A 20,202-nucleotide genomic window follows, 5' to 3' on the forward strand; every position below is an offset into this window, starting at 1 on the left:
CAGATATACATGATACCTAGATTTTGTTTTGGAGAGAAAAAAAAATCTCTGAAAATCAGAAACTTATTCCATTTCTAGATGCTGTTCTTAGCACCAGAACTATACCCTACCCAATTAAAAAAAAAAAAAAATTCATCATCCCGATTTCAGTCTCATATAGAATGTCCACTAGCCAGGTAAGCTATTTAATTTTAAATACTCCTAGGAAATAGAATTGACAGGGATGGGGTCACCTCTGAGAAATTTATGGAAATCTGTGAGATGATGCCCTTCAAAAAATGTATTTTACTCCATGTAATTCAACATGATGAATTAAGGAACAATTTTGGAAAGTTGTTAACAAAACTTTCAAATTCATTCATCTCTGAAATTGTTGGATTCCACGCAGGTAATTTATTACTTTCATCAAAGGCATCTCTATTTTCCTTCTTGTTTCAGATGAATTGTAATGAGACTTATTACAGTAAACATTCAGCTAACATATTAAATCAATCTTGCCATTAGTCAGGTAAGGAACATTAAAACAACATTCTATACATTTTACATGAAGACAAAGAAACTTATATAGTCCACAAAATGCAGTTTGAGAACTATTAGAAATGCTTAGATTACATTTTGGAACCTACAAATTGCTAACACACATACTGTCATTTCATCTTCACACAAACCACATGTAGAAATTGTTGCAGCCTAAGCTTAAGGAACTTGTGTAATACAGGTGAATTTGTATCCTTTTCTTAATTGTTTCCTTTTTTCTTTTTTTGGATTTTATTTATTTACTCATGAGAGACACACAGAGAGAAAGAGGCAGAGACACAGGCAGAGAGAGAAGCAGGCTCCATGCAGGGAGCCCGACATGGGGCTTGATCTGGGGACTCATCCGGGTACTCCAGGATCACACCCTGGGCCAAAGGCGGCGCTAAACCACTGAGCCACCCGGGCTGCCCCTCTTAATTGTTTCTAAAGCTCCAGGATATACCCTGGAGTTACTGTCTCCTCAGTGTTTTGATTTATCACCTTCTATGTGTAAGGCTTAGAGCTGGGTGTTTTACAAATCACAGATTTATACAAGATATGATCCCTTCCCTTTAGAAGTTTACAATCTTGCAGGAGAGACGAATTAAATAAATGCAGTGTGAATGGTACTCATCAACTACTAAGGGACAGTGGAAGAGGGCACTTCAGGGTGATTATTCAAATCACAGACCAGGGAGTGTTTTGGTAAAAGAAAATGAGCAGGGATCACAGGACACCTGTGAGAAAGATGACAAAACCCGGGTGGCAGCATAAGAAATGTGCAGTTAACATTTTTGAGGGTGAGGCAAATGGAATATGATGCTGGGATAAGTAGGAGACAGATAAAAATAGGACTTGGCCTTTATCTTGTTAGGCAAAGGCCTTTGTTCAGTTATAATACTTTCTTCAGAAAGGCTTATTGTCCTACGGTGTGTAGAATGGGTTGAATAATAAAAATGAAAAGACAAAAAGAGCAGTTAGAAAGAGACTGTCTAACAAGCATGAAATACTAACATGTGAATTTGGAAGAGAGCAGTAGAAAGAGAAGGAATAAACCAAAACACATAGCTCCTCCTGTTCTCATGAAAATGATTATTGAAATAGTCATATCTATTATGTGTTGATATATAAAGGCACAAAATAAAACCAAACACTTGTAAACAGACTTGCAGGGAAAACTTTGCTTAAATCATCACATAAAAGTTACCTATTCTGCTTTGGAAAAAACATTTATAACAACTCCTTTCAATGTGAATACAGGTAGCATATACCATTTCTTAATATAAGTCTTTGATTATATTTTTGTACTATTTTAAAAACATTTATTGTAGGTGGCCTAAAAATAAAACTTCAAAAACTACAATTAGAAAATGTCTATATAAAATGAAATCTATACTTTATTACAACATTGTTTATATGAACAATTTATACTTTATTACATACAAACTACTTTTTAAAAACTATCAAGGTCTGTTTGATTCATACTAATTTTAAGATACCAAAATACCATGTGTGTCTCTCTAGTTCCTAAGAATGAAAGAAGTATCTTATAAATACACTTCTCTGAACCAACATTATTTTTATGACCCAAATGGAAAAATGTATATACAAATATCCAAAAGATAAATTACCTGACCATAATAATAAACCCTATTTTTTTGAAACCTCATATTTACATGTTACCTTTCATAGGCATATACACTTCAATTTGATAAATAAACTACTTTCAACTAATTCAAAATATCAAAATGTATTATTATAATATATACAACTGAAGATCTTTGTTTTCTCTTGATTTAAATGTTCTCCGCCCCCAGAAAATTCTCAAAGGCAAATTTCTGGGAGGGGAAAAAAAGTGTAGCTTCTCTATACATTCAAGAAATATTTAATCAATACTTAGGAGTTCCTTCTAGATGCCTATCACTGAACAACAACAATTTTTAAAGGTATAATTGATTTACAAAATGCTGTTACAACTTGATGAGTTTGGAAATAAGTATACACTCATGAAACTACTGCCATCGTCAATGCCATACACATATCCAACACCTTCAAAAGTTTTTTCCCCACTCTCTTTATTTTTTGTGTGATTAGAACACTTAACATAAGACCTACCTCTTGGAGTGGCTCAGTGGTTAAGTGTCTGGTTGAGGCTCAGGTCATGATCCTGGGATCAAGCCCCACATCAGGCTCCCTGCTCCTCTCCTTCTGCCCTTCCCCCAACCATTCTCTCTCTCTCTCTCTCTCTCTCTCTCTCTCCTCTCCCCCCCCCAAAATAAATAAAATCTTAAAAAAAAAGACCTACCTCTTAGCAAATTTTTAAATATAAAATACAGTCTTGCTAACCATAGGTACTGTGCTGTACAGTAAATCTCCAGGATTTACTCCTCTTACATCATTTAAAGTTTATACCTTTTGACCAAAACCTCAGTTTCCTCCTTACAGAATTCCTGATAACCACCATTCTATTCTCTGCTTCTATGAAGTCTTTCTGGATATAAGTGCAAACGTGTAATATTTGTGCTCCTGCCTAGTTTACTTTACTTACAATGATGTCCTCTAGGTTCATCCATGTTGTCACAAATGACAGGGTTTCCTTATTTTTTAAGGTATGGAAATAAATACTGCATTCTCTTTATTCATTCATATGTGGATGGACATGTGGGTTGCTTTCATGTCTTGGCTACTGCGAATAGTGCTGCAATGAATATAGGAGTGAAGGTATCTCCTCAAGATCCTGATTTTAATTTATTTGGATATATATCCAGAAGTAGGATTACTCGATCAGATGACAGTTCTTAATTTTTTGAGGAACACTCTACACTGTTCCACAGTAGTTGTACCAATGGATGCCCAGGATTATTCTTGGTTCTTTCAGATGTACTAGTGATGAGCACAACATAAAAAGACTCCTGCCCTCAGGGAGCTTTCATTTTAGAAGAGGAAAATAATCAATGAGCAATCATTTTATAAGATTAATTTCATGGCAGTCTTAAAGGTGATAAATGCTGTAGAAAAAGAAAGGAGAAGAGGCTTCCACTTTGAGTGGCCACCAGACTAGGCCTCATTAATAAGATGCAGATGGCCCTGTCAGCAAATACAAGAACTTTAATTTTACTACAACCAAGACGAGGGCTTTTCAGCAGAAGGATGATTTTCATTTTTAAAAAGTAGCCATAATATGCACTATTAGAACGGGGTGTCAAAAAAGTAAAGTTGAGTTCTTTTAAAAAAGAAGAGGTAAGTATTATTAAAGAAGTTAGTGGACAGGACTATGAAACAACTACCTCCAATCCAGAACCCAAAATAACAGCTAACATATATAATTATGTCAAGTATTGCTAAAGGTGCCCTGTCCCTCATGACAACTCCATGTGTGACCACATTCGAAGGTCAATAGTACTTTATCCAAATTCTGAACTCTAAAAAAGCTTAAAGCAAGCCAATTTAGTAGTAAAATCTGACCTGAGTTCGTATGAGATAGCATATGGTTCTTGATTTATCCTACTTGGCAAATATATACATGAAGAAACATTAACCCTCAAAATGTAGGTAACTTTAAATATCCTAATTAATGAAAAATCATTATAGGTACATCTATATGTATACATATAACCTTTTTTAACTGTCCTATTTTATGCAGGAGATAGTGGAGTTACATCATTCCGTTTACCACATTCAAATTAAACCAGCCATGCTTTAAAAATAAATTTTTTTAAAAAAAGGAAAAAAGCAACAAAGATTAAAAACCTATCCAGCATATAACCTAGAGTAAGATGGAAGATGTGAACCTGCCGTTACAGATTTTGATTTTACAGTTAAAGACATGTATTTTCCATACAACATGTCCCCTAAACATTGGATAACTGCTTTATCTGATGTTCAACCAAAGAAAATGTCATTTATTCCAACACGGAAGGAAAAACAGGTAGTTTGAGACATATACTGAAAGATGGTATATTAGCTTTTGACACAGCAGCTTTCTATTGGATTTTAAAGGATAATTTTTTCAAGATTTATTTATTTTTGGGAGAACAAGAGCAGAAAGGGGAGAGGCAGAGAGAATCTAAAGCAGACTGTGTGCTGAGCATTGAGCCTGGTGAGGGGGGCTGGGAGCCTCGATCTCAGAAGCCTGAGATAACAACCTGAGTTGAAACCCAGAGTCGGAGGCTTAACCCACTGCACCACCCAGGCAGGTGCCCAGAAAGGATAATTTTAGCTAGATATGGATTTGACTAAAGCCTTGTCTTTTAAAACCAAGATGTAATTCTGTAACTGTGCTGTCAGATATGGTAACCTATAGACACATGTGGCTATGGAGCATGTGAAAAGGGACTAGTCTGTCTTTTTAAAATTTTTATTTTTTAAATGTTTATGTATTTGTGTTTATATTTATTTACACACACACCTGCAGCAAGAATTACTATCAAACTCATTCACTGGGCCAGAGACCCTTGTGGTGTTAGCCAGACTTGCCCCTCATGTAACACAACACTACCCTACACTTGAGTTCACTGGCCAGGCTGTGGCCTCAATTCCAAGCTCTAACAATGAATAGGAAAGGTGACCAGTTTAAATTGAGATGTGCTCTAAGTGAAAATATGCATTGAATTTTAAAAACTTATTAGGAGAAAAATGTAAAATATCTCACAATTTTATATTAATTATGCAATGAAATAATATTTTGCTGATAATGGGTTAAAGAAAATATTTTATTAATTGCTCAGTTTCTTTTTCCTTTTTTATGTGCTTACTGGACAATTTAAAATTACACTGTACTTTTATTTATTTTTTTTTACATTGTACTTTTATTGAATAAACAGCACTGTTCTATAGTAAAGACTAAGAAGAAGATCTGACATAAAATTTCTCAAGTACTTATGCTCTAAAATGCATAATTTCACTTTACCAAAAAGATTAACACAACACAGATAAAGGCAGAAAGAAAGATTCATCAGAAATGCTAAAGTAAGTTTTTTGTAACTCAAGAGTATATAGTTTTAGATATTCCAAAGGTATCCCAATATTCAAGAATAAAATAAAAGTTTCATGTACAAAATGTCCAATTTATTTTAAAATCATTTTTTCAATATTTCCACAGTAGTAGGTATATATATAAGGAAGGTTTTATGTCCTCCTTTCCTTCCGTAGGGTTAGGACAGATCTAAGTTTCACAGATCAAATACATACCATGCTGACATCAGAAAACAGGCAACTTATTTTAAATAGATGGTAAAATTTCATACCTCCTAAAAAACAATTTTAGAGTTTACATGAAGTTAGAGAAAAATTAGTCTGTATCACAGTATAAGCTATCATTAAGAAGAGATACACTAATTGACATTTCACAAATATCCTTAAAAGCACTCCAAGTATGTATCATACTAAAGTTAGACATATACATACTCCATGATTCAGCAGTTCCATTCCTGTGCATATACTCATCAAAAATGAATGCTTATGATATGAAAGATATAAAAAAAAAATTCATGGCAGTCTTATTTGTAGCCCCAAATTGTTAAGATATTCAATATCCATTTATAGTAGAAAGGATAAATGGTGGTATAATCATACAAACAAATACGGACAATTGGGGTGGGGTACAAATAAAAAAAAAAAACAATACATGGGTGACTCTCAGAGATGTAATGTTGATCAAAAAACTCAGACACAGAAGTTCATATTATATGATTCAGACACAAGAGTTCATATTATATGATTCTAATTGTATAAAGTTCAAGAACAGGCAAAACTAACACATAGTAAAAAATGCCATAGGCTGGTTTCTGTTGAACAGAAGTAGTACTGCCTAAGACAGACAGTCTCCTGGGATAGTGTTAGTTATGCTGGGTATGCTGTGTGGAAAAAAAAAAAAAAAGAAGAAGAAGAAGAAAGAAGGAAAAAGAAAAATCACTGAACTAGCAAGTAAGAGTGCCTGTTTGACTACATGAAATTATGGCTTGGTAAAAAGTTTGTTTTCTTTAGGAAACTTTTTTTTAAAGGGCCTTAAGTATTTTGAGTCAGTTTCAAAAGAATTACTTAAAACCAATTCCTATTTTGAATTTACATAAGAGTCTGTCTACTTAATCCTACAACTAAACTTAATTTATTTGCAGTTTTTAATCAAAAATAGTAACGAGTTCAACCTTATTCAAACATACTCTTAATTTTGAGATTACATGATAAACTTTCATAAATGGAGAATTCATAATGACCTTAAAAGTTTAAGAATCCTTTGTATAACTAATAAACTATTTGAATGTATCGTCAATATTTCCTTGTCATAGTAAATTCTTCGATTTAAAAAGATACCTTTCCATGCTCATGGATTAGAAGAATATTGTTAAAATGTCTATATTACCTCAAACAATATATACATTTAATGCAATCCCTATCAAAATACCAATGGCATTTTTCATAGAACTAGAACAAAAAAATTCTAAAATTTATACAAAAGATCCCAAAATGCCAAAGCAATTTTGCAAAAGAAAAGTACAGCTGGAGGTATAATTCCAGACTTCAAGTTACATTACAAAGCTATAGTAATCAAAAGAGTATGGTACTAGCACAAAAATAGACACATAGATCAATGGAACATAACAGAGAGCCCAGAAATAAACCCACAATTATAGGGTCAATTAATCCTTGACAAAGGGGCAAGATTATGCAGTGGGAAAAAGACAGTCTCTTTAACAAATAGTGTTGAGAAAACTGGACAGCTACATACAAAACAACGGACTAGACCACTTTCTTCCACCACATACAAAATGCACTCAAAATAGATTAAACCTAAATGTGATACTTGAAACTATAAAAATCCTAGAAGACAGCACAGGCAATGAGGTCTCTGACATTGGCCACAGCAATATTTTACTAGACACATCTCCTGAGGCAAGAGAAATAAAAGCAAAAATAAACTATTGGGACTACATCAAAACAAAAAGCTTTAGCAAAGTGAAGGAAACAATCAACAAAACTAGAAGGCAACCTAGTGAATCATGTGAAAAGATATTTGCAGATGACATATGAGATAAAGGGTTAGTATCCAAAATATACAAAGAACGATATAACTCAACACCCAAAAAACAATAATCCAATAAAAGATGGGCAGAACACATAAGCAGACATTTCCCCAAAGAAGACATCCTGATGGCCAAAGACACATGAAAAGATGCTTGTCTTCACTCATCATCAGGGAAATGCAAACCCAAGTTACAATGGGATATTGCCTTACACTTGTCAGAATGGCTAAAATCAAAAACACAACAAGCAACAAGTGTTGGAGAGGATATGGAGAAAAATGAACCTCTTAGGTTCTGTGGAAAACAGTGCAGAGGTTCTTCAAAAAGTTAAAAATAGAACTACCTACCTTAGGATCCAGTAATCCCATTACTGGGATGCAAGACTTGATCTCATAACCCTGAGATCATGACCTGAGTGAAAATCAAGAGCTAGACGCTTAACCAACTGAGGTACCCAGCCACCCCCCAAAACCAGATTTCTTTTATTGACTTACAAAAAATTCTGAATTACCCATATTGAAATATATCCCTCTCCTCCATTTTAAACATCAACTAGTTAATCAATATCTGAAGCTTAAAGAAAAATAAATAACAAAATGCAACATAATTTTCTTTCTATAATTGAAAAGGCTTAACTACATTTTAAAAAATAGAGCAACAGACAAAATACAATACCTTCTGGATGTGTTTCTCCTGACTGTTAAAATAATGGGTCCTGAGAACAGAGTTCTGAAATAGCTCACAGTCCAAAAACTCCCTGAAAATTAAGAAAAATAAATATTACTTCAAGTGCATCTTATCTCAAAGAATTTCAGTGGCATGTTTTACAATGAAATCTTAACTACTAAAATAAATTATCTTAAAAAATAACACAAAAGATGTAAAATAAAAAATAGTTTTCATTATACATGCTTTCCTTGGGCATAGCTGTTGACCGCAACTGATGACCCATTATAAAATTATTTACCAAAATATACTGTCTTTATATACATAAACACTATCACCTATTCTCAAGGTGAGAAGTTAATGGTGATGAAGAGAAATTCTGATCAAGGATTCTGAGAGAAAAGGTATTAGGATTATTTGGTAGTCAATACAGAGTTTGAACCACCTCTTTTTTTCCCTCTCTCTAGATCACCAGGAACAAAAAAATGTTAAACTGAGAATTAGAAGCCTTCAGATACAGAATGACATCAACCATATAGGAAAGTTCATAACTCCAGAAATAAAAAAGTAGGTGAAAAGTTTTGACCAGCAAGAGACACAGCCTCTACTTTAATACTGTGGTGGCAGAGGAGGCTTTATATTGATCAATAGGCTAATGGACAGTGAAGCTGGTTGGTGATAAGGAAGGCGTGATGCAGATACCCTGATTCCATTATAGCAACTTCGACTTCCCAAAATAAAGGAGCTACTTTTCATTGTTATTTCATTTTACCAGTACCTGTCAGTTTCCCTAAAACCATACAGGGGAACCAAACTTCTTTTAGTAATGCTTTCTCAACACCCTACCAAAGCAGGCTCTTTGACCATTGTGCTTCCAGACCATTTTCTCTGCCTCATGCTTACTATTATTCTCATTGTAATTGTGAACCAACCCTTTATTCATCTGTGAATCCTCCAACACTTAACATGGTGCAAGGCCAAGAGCTGATGTGCAGTAAGTACCTACTCAACAAAGTGAATCTTAAAGACTTTATCAATTAATATGCCATGCTGAAGTAAGAATAATCCATAAAAGGAAAGAGGGTAATTATACAGGTCAACTACAATGAAGAGTAGCTGCCCTTCTTCTAATTACTTCTCTCTCTCACACACACACACACACACACACACACACACACACACACACATATATATATACACACAGTTCTTCATCAGCAAAATTCTTCTAGTATCTATGTCAATGCTCTCCCAACCCTTACAATCAGCCTGGTAGGATAGCAGATCTCCTTTCTGAACCAGGACTCTAATCATGCTGTCTGAGGTCCTGCACCAACTGGCATGATAACTGGACATTAACACAAATCCTCTAAGCACATACATCAGCTGCTCCTAAGCAACCCTCCATCAGCAGCAGGAAATGTCTCCTACATGTATGAGTCAAAGATACCTAGAATCATAACTAAGGGTAGAATGTTCCCAAAATTTTACAAGTAGACAGAAGGTATCATCTTAAAATAGAACTATAACTATTAGAAATAACAAACAAACAAAAACCCTGAAAAGACCTCCCAGTGGTTTAAAGAAAAAAAAAAAAAAAGCATTATCATTTCCTATTAGGACATTACTTTTTCAGCAGCTAAATAAAAACATTACCAAATCATTTTATGTAATAAAATTTAACCTTATTTTGACCTTCCTCATAAAGCAAACAAATCTCTCTATCCAATAAGGTTCCATCTGAACTATGTAAGATGATAAGCAATACCTTAATTGCATTCATTTACATGACTTTGAAACTATTCTGGGCTGAAGTCACTGACTGCAAGGTCACAGCATACAAAAAAGTAAAGTGTACGCAATTTGCTGAGGAGGAATGATCCACTTAGAATGATAGCACCTTCTCCCTCCCTCATTAGAAGATACCAAATGCTTAATGCAATCAACAGGTGCAGAGTTCTCTTTTTGAAACATATTACATATATACACACTGATTTTATAACTATAAATATATAGATATACTCAGAATATATTTTAGAATAAGTTCATCATATAATCAGTCTGCTTAAATAGAGGTAAAAGACAATCCACTAGCATTTAAAATCAAAAGATGAAACAGAGCTATTATTTTTTCCATTATCTCATAAAATTTCTAACAACTAAAACTCAGATAACAAAGTTATAACAATTTTTAGGACAATAACTACAAACACAGGATCTAAGGTATATTAAGAGTTACTGCTTTCACGTTTTATAACCTAAACAAGCGTATGTTCAACTATTTTGCTTAGAGAAGCAGACTTTACGTGTCTCAAAGTCAGTAATACAACATTAGTAAAAGGAAGGAAATACAACAGACAGAAATAGACTATCACAGATTATAAAAGGCTATGTATATTCTTTGAAAACCTCAGAATATATCAAAACACACAAAAACAAGTTAACCCACCGGAATATTTCCCTGTAGTCTTATCAAATTCTAACACAAACTGGAAAATATTGGTACTTGAGTTTACTGGAGAAAAGAAAAGGAAACTAAAATAGGATCTAGGGGTGCTTTAAAAAGGTTTATATTATTAGTACAAACGGAGAGCAGCAAATATTTATTTCAGGTTTTATATATCATCACCAGAATATTCATTTAAGAAGTTTCTGTCCAGAGGTGCCTGGACACCTAAGTCAGTTAAGCACCTGACTCTTGGTTTGGGCTCGGGCCAGGATATCAGGGTTCTAAGGTTGAGTACCACGTCAGGCTTGCACTAGATGAGGAGCCCGCTTGGGACTCTTCTTTCTCCCTCTGCTTCTCCCTACCTCCTCTCTCTAGCTCTCAAAAAAAAAAAAAGTTTCTGTCCATTAAATTAGATAAATCTCCCACGATTAATTTACTAACCAAGTACTTTTATACGACTCAAGCCAATTTTTGTAATTTAAATGAGTCAGTAAAAGAGAAGCAACACTATTATAAAATGTATGCTTCTTTACCTTCTCTACCCTCACAGAAGGACAAGACTTTTTTTCATGCAAATCTCTATTAGATCCAAAGAGTTTCAAGTGATGCTCCTCCACAAAGAACACAAGGATAAATATATATTTATTCAAGTACCATATTCCTAAATAAACCCCAATACCAAAATGTGACTTTGTCCTTTTTAAATGAGAAATAAAATATCTCAATTTTTCTCTAGAAGGTAAGCCAATTCACTTTGGATTAGCTTAGCAGTTAAATAAATGCATACATATGTCATTAAAAGTATTAGTTACTATTACGATCCACGTGATATGTATAATTTGTATAACTATATAACAGGCAATCGATGGTTCATATCCTATGACAAAGATAAAAGCACGGGGGCCTATCAGAATCTTCTAATATTGTTTCCAATATTCTTGGTCACATTCTTACTTAAATCTCAGATGGACAATAATTTTCTGATAAAGATGATAACTTTTTGTTATCTCTAGAACACTTCCCCTTTATCCACCCAAATGACCACCGAATGTCATGTGTTCCTACAGCTCATTGATTACAATCACAATAATCTAAAATTCTATCTCATCCACATATTTAGGATCTTCCTCTTCTTGGATATCAGAACATGTTAAAGCCAATTTTTATAGCCACAATCTAGCCTTTGTGTAACTTTAAATGGGCTACAACCTTGAACTGAAAATGAACTATATTAATGGCATCACTCTTACATCTCTCAAAGAAAGAAAGAAGTCTGAGCCTAGGTTCAGATACACTTCATTTTAACAACATGCATCAATCTCAGGTGAGCCTAGTGAATCCTGCCTACAAAGCAAGTATGCATGCATGCATGTGCACGTGTATATGAGCCTCTTCCATTTTCTCTTTTCTTTTCCGTTTCCTCATCCCCAGGAGGTTAATGAACAAAATATGACACTTTTTAAGTATTAAATCCTGGACTGACAGGGTTGCTCAGATAACACTCAGAAAAGCACAACGTGACTCAATCCGTAAGGAACATGCCAAAAACACTCCATAAAACCAAGTGTATCTAGAATATGCCATATCTCTATTTGAAACACCTGCTAAGACTATGTGACTTCACAATTCCATCTAGGAAACAGTTTTCTTCTTCTCTCACCTGTTCCCCCACCCATCTTGCATTCAACTCCATAAACAGCAGTAATCCACCATTATAAAACAGTTGACGGTTAAAACAATGAGCCAACGAAGAAAGTACAATATTCTATAACTGACATTTACTGCATTGGCCTTGGACTTCTAATCTTTACCAGACGGGCACACAAATCAATCCATCAGCTCATAAAGGTGTGCTTTTTTAACCTCTAAAACAGATGGGATTGGCCAGAAGTGTCTGGCATGTCAAACTGCTAATCACTGCTGCCCTTTGCACAAAATAACCCACTTAAGTTGAGGCATGGTTGCACTGTAACCGACATTAGTCTGTGGGAAACCCATTTAACTGTCACACACTCCTGCCACTCCTGCTCTCCCTTAATTAAGCCTAATGCCTTATGCTTTGACCTTTTGTTCTAGCCTATTAACCCTATCTAGTACAAGTTCAATTATGTTAAACTAAAAACTTTGCTGTAAAATATTAAATGCCAACCTCAAAAAATCATAAGGGACATCCTCCCAGCCCTTAGTTCTATGCACCCTGTTACTCCATGCATGCAACAGTAAAACCTCATTTTTGAAGTGATACTGATTCTTACAGAGTTGAGAAGAACCGAATTATGATCCTAGTCCACCCTTATTTTAGAAACTGAGGCCAGAAAACATTTAACGACTTGCCCATTTCATAGCTTTAGCTGAGCCACAATGAAATCTATCTCATCACTAGCTCTAATCCTTTATTCTCCAAGGTATTTCTGATTAATAGTTAAACCAACCAATGGTTGTTAAGGATACTAATATTTTCACCACAAATTTCTATCTTTCACCACCCTCTAGCATGCAATACACAAACTGGCCTAAAGCAAAATAAATGAGCATGTGAATAGACCTCAGAACTAATTTCCCAAAACACACAAAACTTTCTATCCCCTCGCTATTTTTTTCTTTTTAAAAGTAACAATGATCATCAAAAACTGCTAAATTCTGCAACACTCAAATCTAAGGCAGTATGTATGAATACAATTTTTTTTTCTTTTCTAATGCTTCATCTAAGTATTTAACAGAGAAAATGACTTAAGCTACAGAAAGCAATTACAACTCACAATTTCTCCCCAGTGGACAAATTCACAGCTGGATATCTTTAAAAATAGCTCTATTTTACACCTATATGTATAAGGATTGCTGTTCACATCTACCAGAATTCCAAAATATAAAAATAAAAAACTTTGAAATTCACTGTAAAATGAAATCAAATGTAGTCCAAACTAACATGCTGTCATCACTGAGGTATTTTAGTTTTAGCATATAGCAATGTGTGTTATTATTCCTCTATTTTCTTCACACAGCTAGAAAAATTTTCTTTTACTATTCTCACTGTAACACATGAAAATAATTTAAAGATCAATAACATCTAACAAATTTTAGATTTCCACCTGTGATTCTTGTGAGAAAACATATATTAATTTCAGATTTTCAAAAGATTAAAAGTCAGATTTTAATTTTATCCTTATTGTTGACTGCCCAAAGCCCATTTACCTATTTTCATTATTAAGCAATACTCTCATTTTACTGGAACCTTACAGGTTAAGGTAACATACCATTTATTGGAATGTACAGTAATTTTTTTTCTAAAGATTTTGTTTATTTATTCATGAGAGACACACAGAAAGGAGAATGTATAATAATTTTTAAAAGAAAGATCATTCAGAGTTGTACTAAAATGATGAATAAATCCAGTGAGGGAATTTATTATGTTTTAAGAGGTAAGAAAACATGGTATCGAGTTTAAAACCCAAAGTAAATGTGTTCATGCTATTAGAATGACACCTTCAAAGGAAAGTGTCACTTGACATTATCAGAAGGAATATATATGAGGATGTATAAAATGTCAAATACGTGGATGGATGAGTAGCCAGAATTAAAACAAACACTTGTAGCAGGGACAATTACCAGTAAAATAATGATTCAGCATTGTATTCACCTTTTTTACTGCAAAGGAAAATGCTGTTAATTTATATGAGACACCATGTCTTAGTTATAAGAGTCAATTCATGAACATAGAAATTAAGTCTGATTCTCTGTTGAGGAATCCTACTTTGGAAAATTTATACTACTGTATAGAACTCATGCATTCTTTAACAATGAAAGGCAAAGATAATTCAGTTAATCAGGATAAATCATGATGAAAGCACAAAGTAGAATATATCACATAATTAGTAAATGTGCTTATTTTTCTACCCTTTTACCTTGGACAATAGTCTACTAGCCTACATATCTTTTTTTGCTATGATTTATAAGAATGTGACATATAAAAAAATATATGAGCCATGAGAGGAGAAGTTTTTTCTGTTTACAAAAGATACCGACTTCTAAACATGCATGAAGTTTAGTAAAACACTTTGTCTTCACAAAGCAAGAAACTGGGTTAAAGTTATTTTAAGAAGATTTATGAAATCTCAGTGTTGCAAATATATATCCCAGATTACCTATACATTTCCTTTAGCATTTGAAAATCACTAGTTTAGAAATTTCTTAGCTCCATTTTAAAATAAACTTCTTTACTACCTTAGCATTATTAATCTAGTTGAACATAATCATGTTCTAACAGAAAATTCACCTCCAGAGAAGAGCAATTGCTAGTTAAAAAAATAATAATAACAGAGAGGCTTCATATATTACTTAAGTCCCATAACTTAGTAAGGTTTGAATCAAGTCATTCTTAATGGCAGCTAACTTTTAGATTACTGAACACCAAAATTAACTCTAGACATAAAATTCTGAAATACTTTCATCTTTCCAACCAGTCAAATCCAATGTGAGTAAATGTGTCAAGCTAGTATATCTTTACCACTACTATTAGCTAGTAAGTTTTCTTAGCTTTGGAAATGAAGCTAAGGAGACTACCTATAAGGCTCTATAAAAAATGTTGTTTCCTTAAAAAATACTTAAATGTTGCCCCCAACGGTTTTGCTAAACATGTTTTCAAATAGATTGTACGTTGTGTATTTTTGAAGAAACTTAGCATTACAAAACAACTTTAAGTGCCACGTATTTATAACGTCACCATTAATTTCACCTTTTCCTTCATAATTAATATGCCTGGAAAGACGATGATAAATTTTAAGGAAGAATTGTTATTCCTTTTAGAAGTCTTTATTTAAATAGTCTGAAGAAAAAAAATGTAGAATAGCAATTACTATGAATTAGCTATACATAATAATTAGTAGTTGTTACATATAAATACATAAAGGCTCCATTCCTAACCCCCCAAAAGCCAGATTTTACCAATAAATTGGGATTGGCATGGTTCAATTCAACTAATGTTTGTAACAGCCTTCTATGTGCCAGGCACCTACAGTACCAACAGTACACTGATGAATTAGCTCCTATTCATGGAGCTTACAATCTACTAAGAAACACAAATGTTAAAGAAGTCTGGCTATTGCAATCAGGGGTACAGAGAACTGGGACAGACAAATCTGATCTTGTTGGAGGCTTGGGGACTATAGTGAGCATCTATTCTCTCTTGCCCACTGGCCCAGGAGTGAGAATATTCCTTTCCAATTTTCTGGCTAAAACGCAGTTTGTGGACCATATAAGTGACTACCTTAGGTTTCTTTTCTCTTGCTCTCATTTTAGAGGGGTGGATCTAGATGCACCTGGTTCAGGGCACATTACACTAGTCCACACAGTGCCATCTCATCTTGTTACCCTTTCACAGGAGAACACTGAAACACTGTCCATGACATTTGTATTATATTCCCAATTGAGCTGATAGACCCAACTACCTGCACTAACGATTTTATAACATTACTCTTTAGTGATAACTAGAGCTGACCTGTAGTTTGATCCCACTGGTCAACTAAAGGTAACTGACTCTGTTAATCTACAAACAGAAGTTTCCCTACTGATTTTTAAATAGAACTCAAAATGTATATAACATGTAGAAACAAAGCTGCTGCACGAATAGATGCGCACCTGTACTGTAAAACTTGTTTTTAAATTCTCAGCCTAGAAAGTACATTCTAAGTACTAGAATACATGAATCACAAGACTGTTCTGAAGACCATATTTCAGTAGCAAGGAAGAAAATAGACTACAAAAACTAGGGGGATGTGGTTGGCCTTGTCTCACCCCACTTCTCAAGACTGTCTTTCTGGAATCATAAGGTCAGTTTGGACTTTACTGCTGGATCCATTACCAAAGGTTATTAACTATTTCTTAACATGTGGTACACAAGCCCTCTTGCTAAGACTGCCTTAAACAAATGCAAAGTGTGAAATAAATTAAGACTTGAAAAAAAAAAAAAAAAGACTTGATTTCTTATCTTGGGTTTACCCAACCACTAGCTGTCAAGTTTTAGAATTTACCTAAATTCTCAGGGACTCAATTTCCTCCTCTACATAAATTCTCAGGGACTCAATTTCCTCCTCTGTAAAATGCAAACAATACATGTTTTGGAAATTTTATTTTTATTTTTTCAAGTTTTTATTTAAATTCCAGTTAGTTAACATGCAGTGTAATATTAGTTTCAGGTACAATATAGTGATTCAACATTTCCATACAACACACAGTGCTCATCACAGCATTAACAATGACAATAATGTTGGAAGATAAGAAAGTATTTACCCCGTTGTATCACAAGTATACCCTGGCAATAAAAAAATTAAAAAAAAAAAAAAGGACAAGTGAGAAATTGAGAAAACAGGGAAAAGAGGAAACAAAAATAAGAGAAAGGCGGATCAAAAGAAAAAAGTGTATAAGTGCCAAAAAGTAGCACTTATCACTATTTGAGTTATAGTTCATATCAACTACCTATCCTGTGTGATCTTCCATTAAGCAAGATGCCTCTATAATCCAACTTGCTTGAAAATAGGGAACACAAAATACCTCTATGACCAATATACTTAAACCTGGAGCAGCCATAGCTTTTATCAAATTTCCTTCCAATCTGAAAATCTAAAAATTCTTTGTAATTACTTCAACTTGTGAAAGCTAAAGCAAAAAAAGAAAGAAAGAGAGAAAGAAAAAAAGAAAGAGAAGAAAGAGAAGAGAAGAAAGAAAAGAAAGAAAAAGAAAAGAAAGAAAAGAAAGAAAAGAAAGAAAAAAAGAAAGAAAGAAAGAAAGAAAGAAAGAAAGAAAGAAAGAAAGAAAGAAAGAAAGAAAGAAAGAAAGAAAATATGATGCTGATTCAGGTCCGTCAAGGATTACTAGGATGATAGGTAAGAGCAATGTTCTACTAACAAAGCAAACAATGCATTGGTTTGTTTTGTGTCAACAACACCAAACATATGGATATTGGGAAAGAACTAAATGGTGAATACAGAATTTCCATCTTCAATCCTTGGCTTCAAGGAGATTCAGTCTATCAATTAAATTTTTTAAAAGGTATGAATGGGTTAGGGAAATAATATAACCACATATCTGAACTCTAGAAAGTGGGGGGTGGGGGAGTGTTTTTTGTTTTTTTCCCCCAGATGGCTCACTTACAGTTTCTCTCTTATTTGGCCAGATACAATATATTCTCTTAATAAAACATCATAGTAAAACATTTCTTTGCAGCTTTTATAGAAGCCCTTTTGTTTATCCAACATTTACTTGGCAATTCCAAATCCAAAGCACACTAGAAAATATGTACATGAGCCTTATTACTCATCCTTGTGTCTCCAATATAGTTTTAATTTGACTGTATCTTTTAGCGTAAAGGGAACCACTTGGCTTCTTTTGAGTTCCAAATTCCATAAATTTTAAATGAGTTAAGTAAAAAGAGGTGGAGAGATTTATAAACAATGAACAATAGAAGAGCATTTCTGATGTATACTTAAAACTATGCTATATGCCACAAACCTCCCTAACTTAAAAATCTCTTTCCATAGTCTACTCCCAAAATGAAGTCAAATGCTCATCTTTCTATTTCCACTTCCTTCTGATAAATTCACAATCCCATTACTAAATTCCTCTTCCTATCAAAGAGACTAGTTTATTAGCATAACGTAGTCTTTAAAATAAAATTATTGTGGGTGAAGATAGGGCAATAAAACAAATTCATGTCAGGAACTGTTACAGTCAAGAATTGTAACTTTTCAATCAGGAAGAGCTAGGGGTCTGAATTTGTGGCAACTGCTCTTTGAAGTAGACAAACATAATTAGCCTTGGGAATACCTGGATTAAGACCATGACAAGGTATTTTAATGAATTATATCAAGACACATAGTTGCTTTCTCTGCCTCACAGAACTCCACAGTAATTCTGTGATATACTTCACGAGGGTTAGCATCTGAGGAAGGAAATGAGTTTGCATGGTTACCCTTGTTGTCTACATTTCTCTTGAGAATTAACAGCAAATCCTGCAGAATTATCGACTGGAAACAGAGTGCCTTTCTCCTGAGACTGGTCTGAGAATCCAGGCTGGGCAGATTTGGAGGTGCTGCATGAGTTCTGTGCCTATCAAGTTTGGGAGCAGGATTTTTGGTGACTTTTTAAAAATCAAATAGAGACTGGTTCTCTCTTAAAAAGATGGCATATTCCAATGAAAAAGCAAATTATTATCAATGAAATTAACTGTGCAATCTCAAGAATTTCTGGGATTCCTGGGTGGCTCAGCAGTTGAGCATCTGCCTTTGGCTCAGGGTATGATCCCGATCTGAGGATCAAATCCCACATCAGGCTCCCTATGAGGAGCCTGCTTCTCTCTCTGTCGGTGTCTCTGCTTCTCTCTCTGTATCTCTCATGAATAAATACATAAAAATTATTTAAAAAAAAGAATTTCTCAGACTAGTTTTATTTGTAAATAGAGAAAATGACACCTAAATGTCACATGGAAACTGTAAAGCAGCCAGCTCAATGCCTGGACAAAGCAGTTGCCCCCAATTCCTTTTTTCCTGTTATTTTCTCAATAAAAAAGAAAAACACAAAAAAGGGCAGCTTTTCTATATTCTAAGTTTTTACCCTATCATGTCTACTCTTCTTCAAACCACAGGCTTGGGTACCTGGGTGGCTCAGTGGTTGAGCATCTGCCTTTGGCTCAGGTCGTGATCCCAGGGTCCTGGAACAGAGTCCCACATCGGGCTCCCCGAAGAGAGCCTGCTTCTCCCTCTGCCTATGTCCCTGCCTCTCTCTGCGTGTCTCTCATGAATAATAAAATAAAATAAAATAAAAAGAATTTAAAAAAAACCCACAGGCTCGAAATCTTTACTGTTTACTGACAACAGCATACATTGATACACAGAATGAGAATTCAAGAACTTAGAAGTCCAACTAATCTCCTTGTTCTATACTCTACGGATGTTGCCCAGAGAGATAAAAGGACTTTCCCATTATCTATATCATACATTGTCATAGCAGCAGATCCTAAGCTGGAAAAGTACATGTAGGATAACAAAACAAATATGTAAAAATTTGTTTTTCAAAAATCAAACTTGAGCCTAATGACCCATTGTGCAAATACTCCTTTTACAAGAAAAAACTGCAACTGTGATTAATTCATTTTGAGGATGCGTCTTATTATAACCTATTTGGGAGGGGTTCACACGTTTTCTAACACCTTTTCCTGGTGCTCTCCACCTTCTTCTGTCCTCCCTCCTTTCCTTATTGTATTTCTTTTCCAGTGTATACATCTACCATTCTGCTGTTGTAGATTACTATAAATTCATAAATTCAAGAATCAAAAAAAAGAAAGTATCTAAGAAAGTATGCTTTTCAAAAGCCAGTTACACGGACGCCTGGGTGGCTCAGCAGCTGAGCATCTGCCTTCAGCTCAGGGCCTGATCCTGGGGTCCCAGGATCGAGTGCCACATGGGGCTCCCTGCAGGTAGCCTGCTTCTCCCTCTACCTATGTCTCTGCCTCTCTCTGTCTCTCATGAATAAATAAATAAAATATTTTAAAAAAAGAAAAAG

General features: G+C 34.3%; 1 protein-coding gene and 1 non-coding gene across 8 annotated transcripts in view; both read right to left on the bottom strand.

Moving 5' to 3' along the window:
• NRIP1 (nuclear receptor interacting protein 1) overlaps positions 1-20,202 on the bottom strand; it is a 99,564-nt gene that overhangs the window by 71,778 nt on the left and 7,584 nt on the right. For all 7 annotated transcript variants that reach the window (XM_072806572.1, XM_072806570.1, XM_072806569.1 and 4 more), the window contains exon 2: positions 8,214-8,295. The gene's annotated coding sequence lies outside the window, so the exon portion shown is untranslated. The remainder of the gene's footprint in view (positions 1-8,213; positions 8,296-20,202) is intronic.
• On the bottom strand, positions 4,923-5,075 carry LOC140621877 (small nucleolar RNA SNORA62/SNORA6 family). The gene has a single exon (XR_012021596.1). It is a non-coding gene; the product is annotated as a small nucleolar RNA SNORA62/SNORA6 family (small nucleolar RNA).

This window comes from Canis lupus, chromosome 30 (genome assembly GCF_048164855.1).
Source record: "Canis lupus baileyi chromosome 30, mCanLup2.hap1, whole genome shotgun sequence".
NCBI classification, from domain to species: domain Eukaryota; kingdom Metazoa; phylum Chordata; class Mammalia; order Carnivora; family Canidae; genus Canis; species Canis lupus.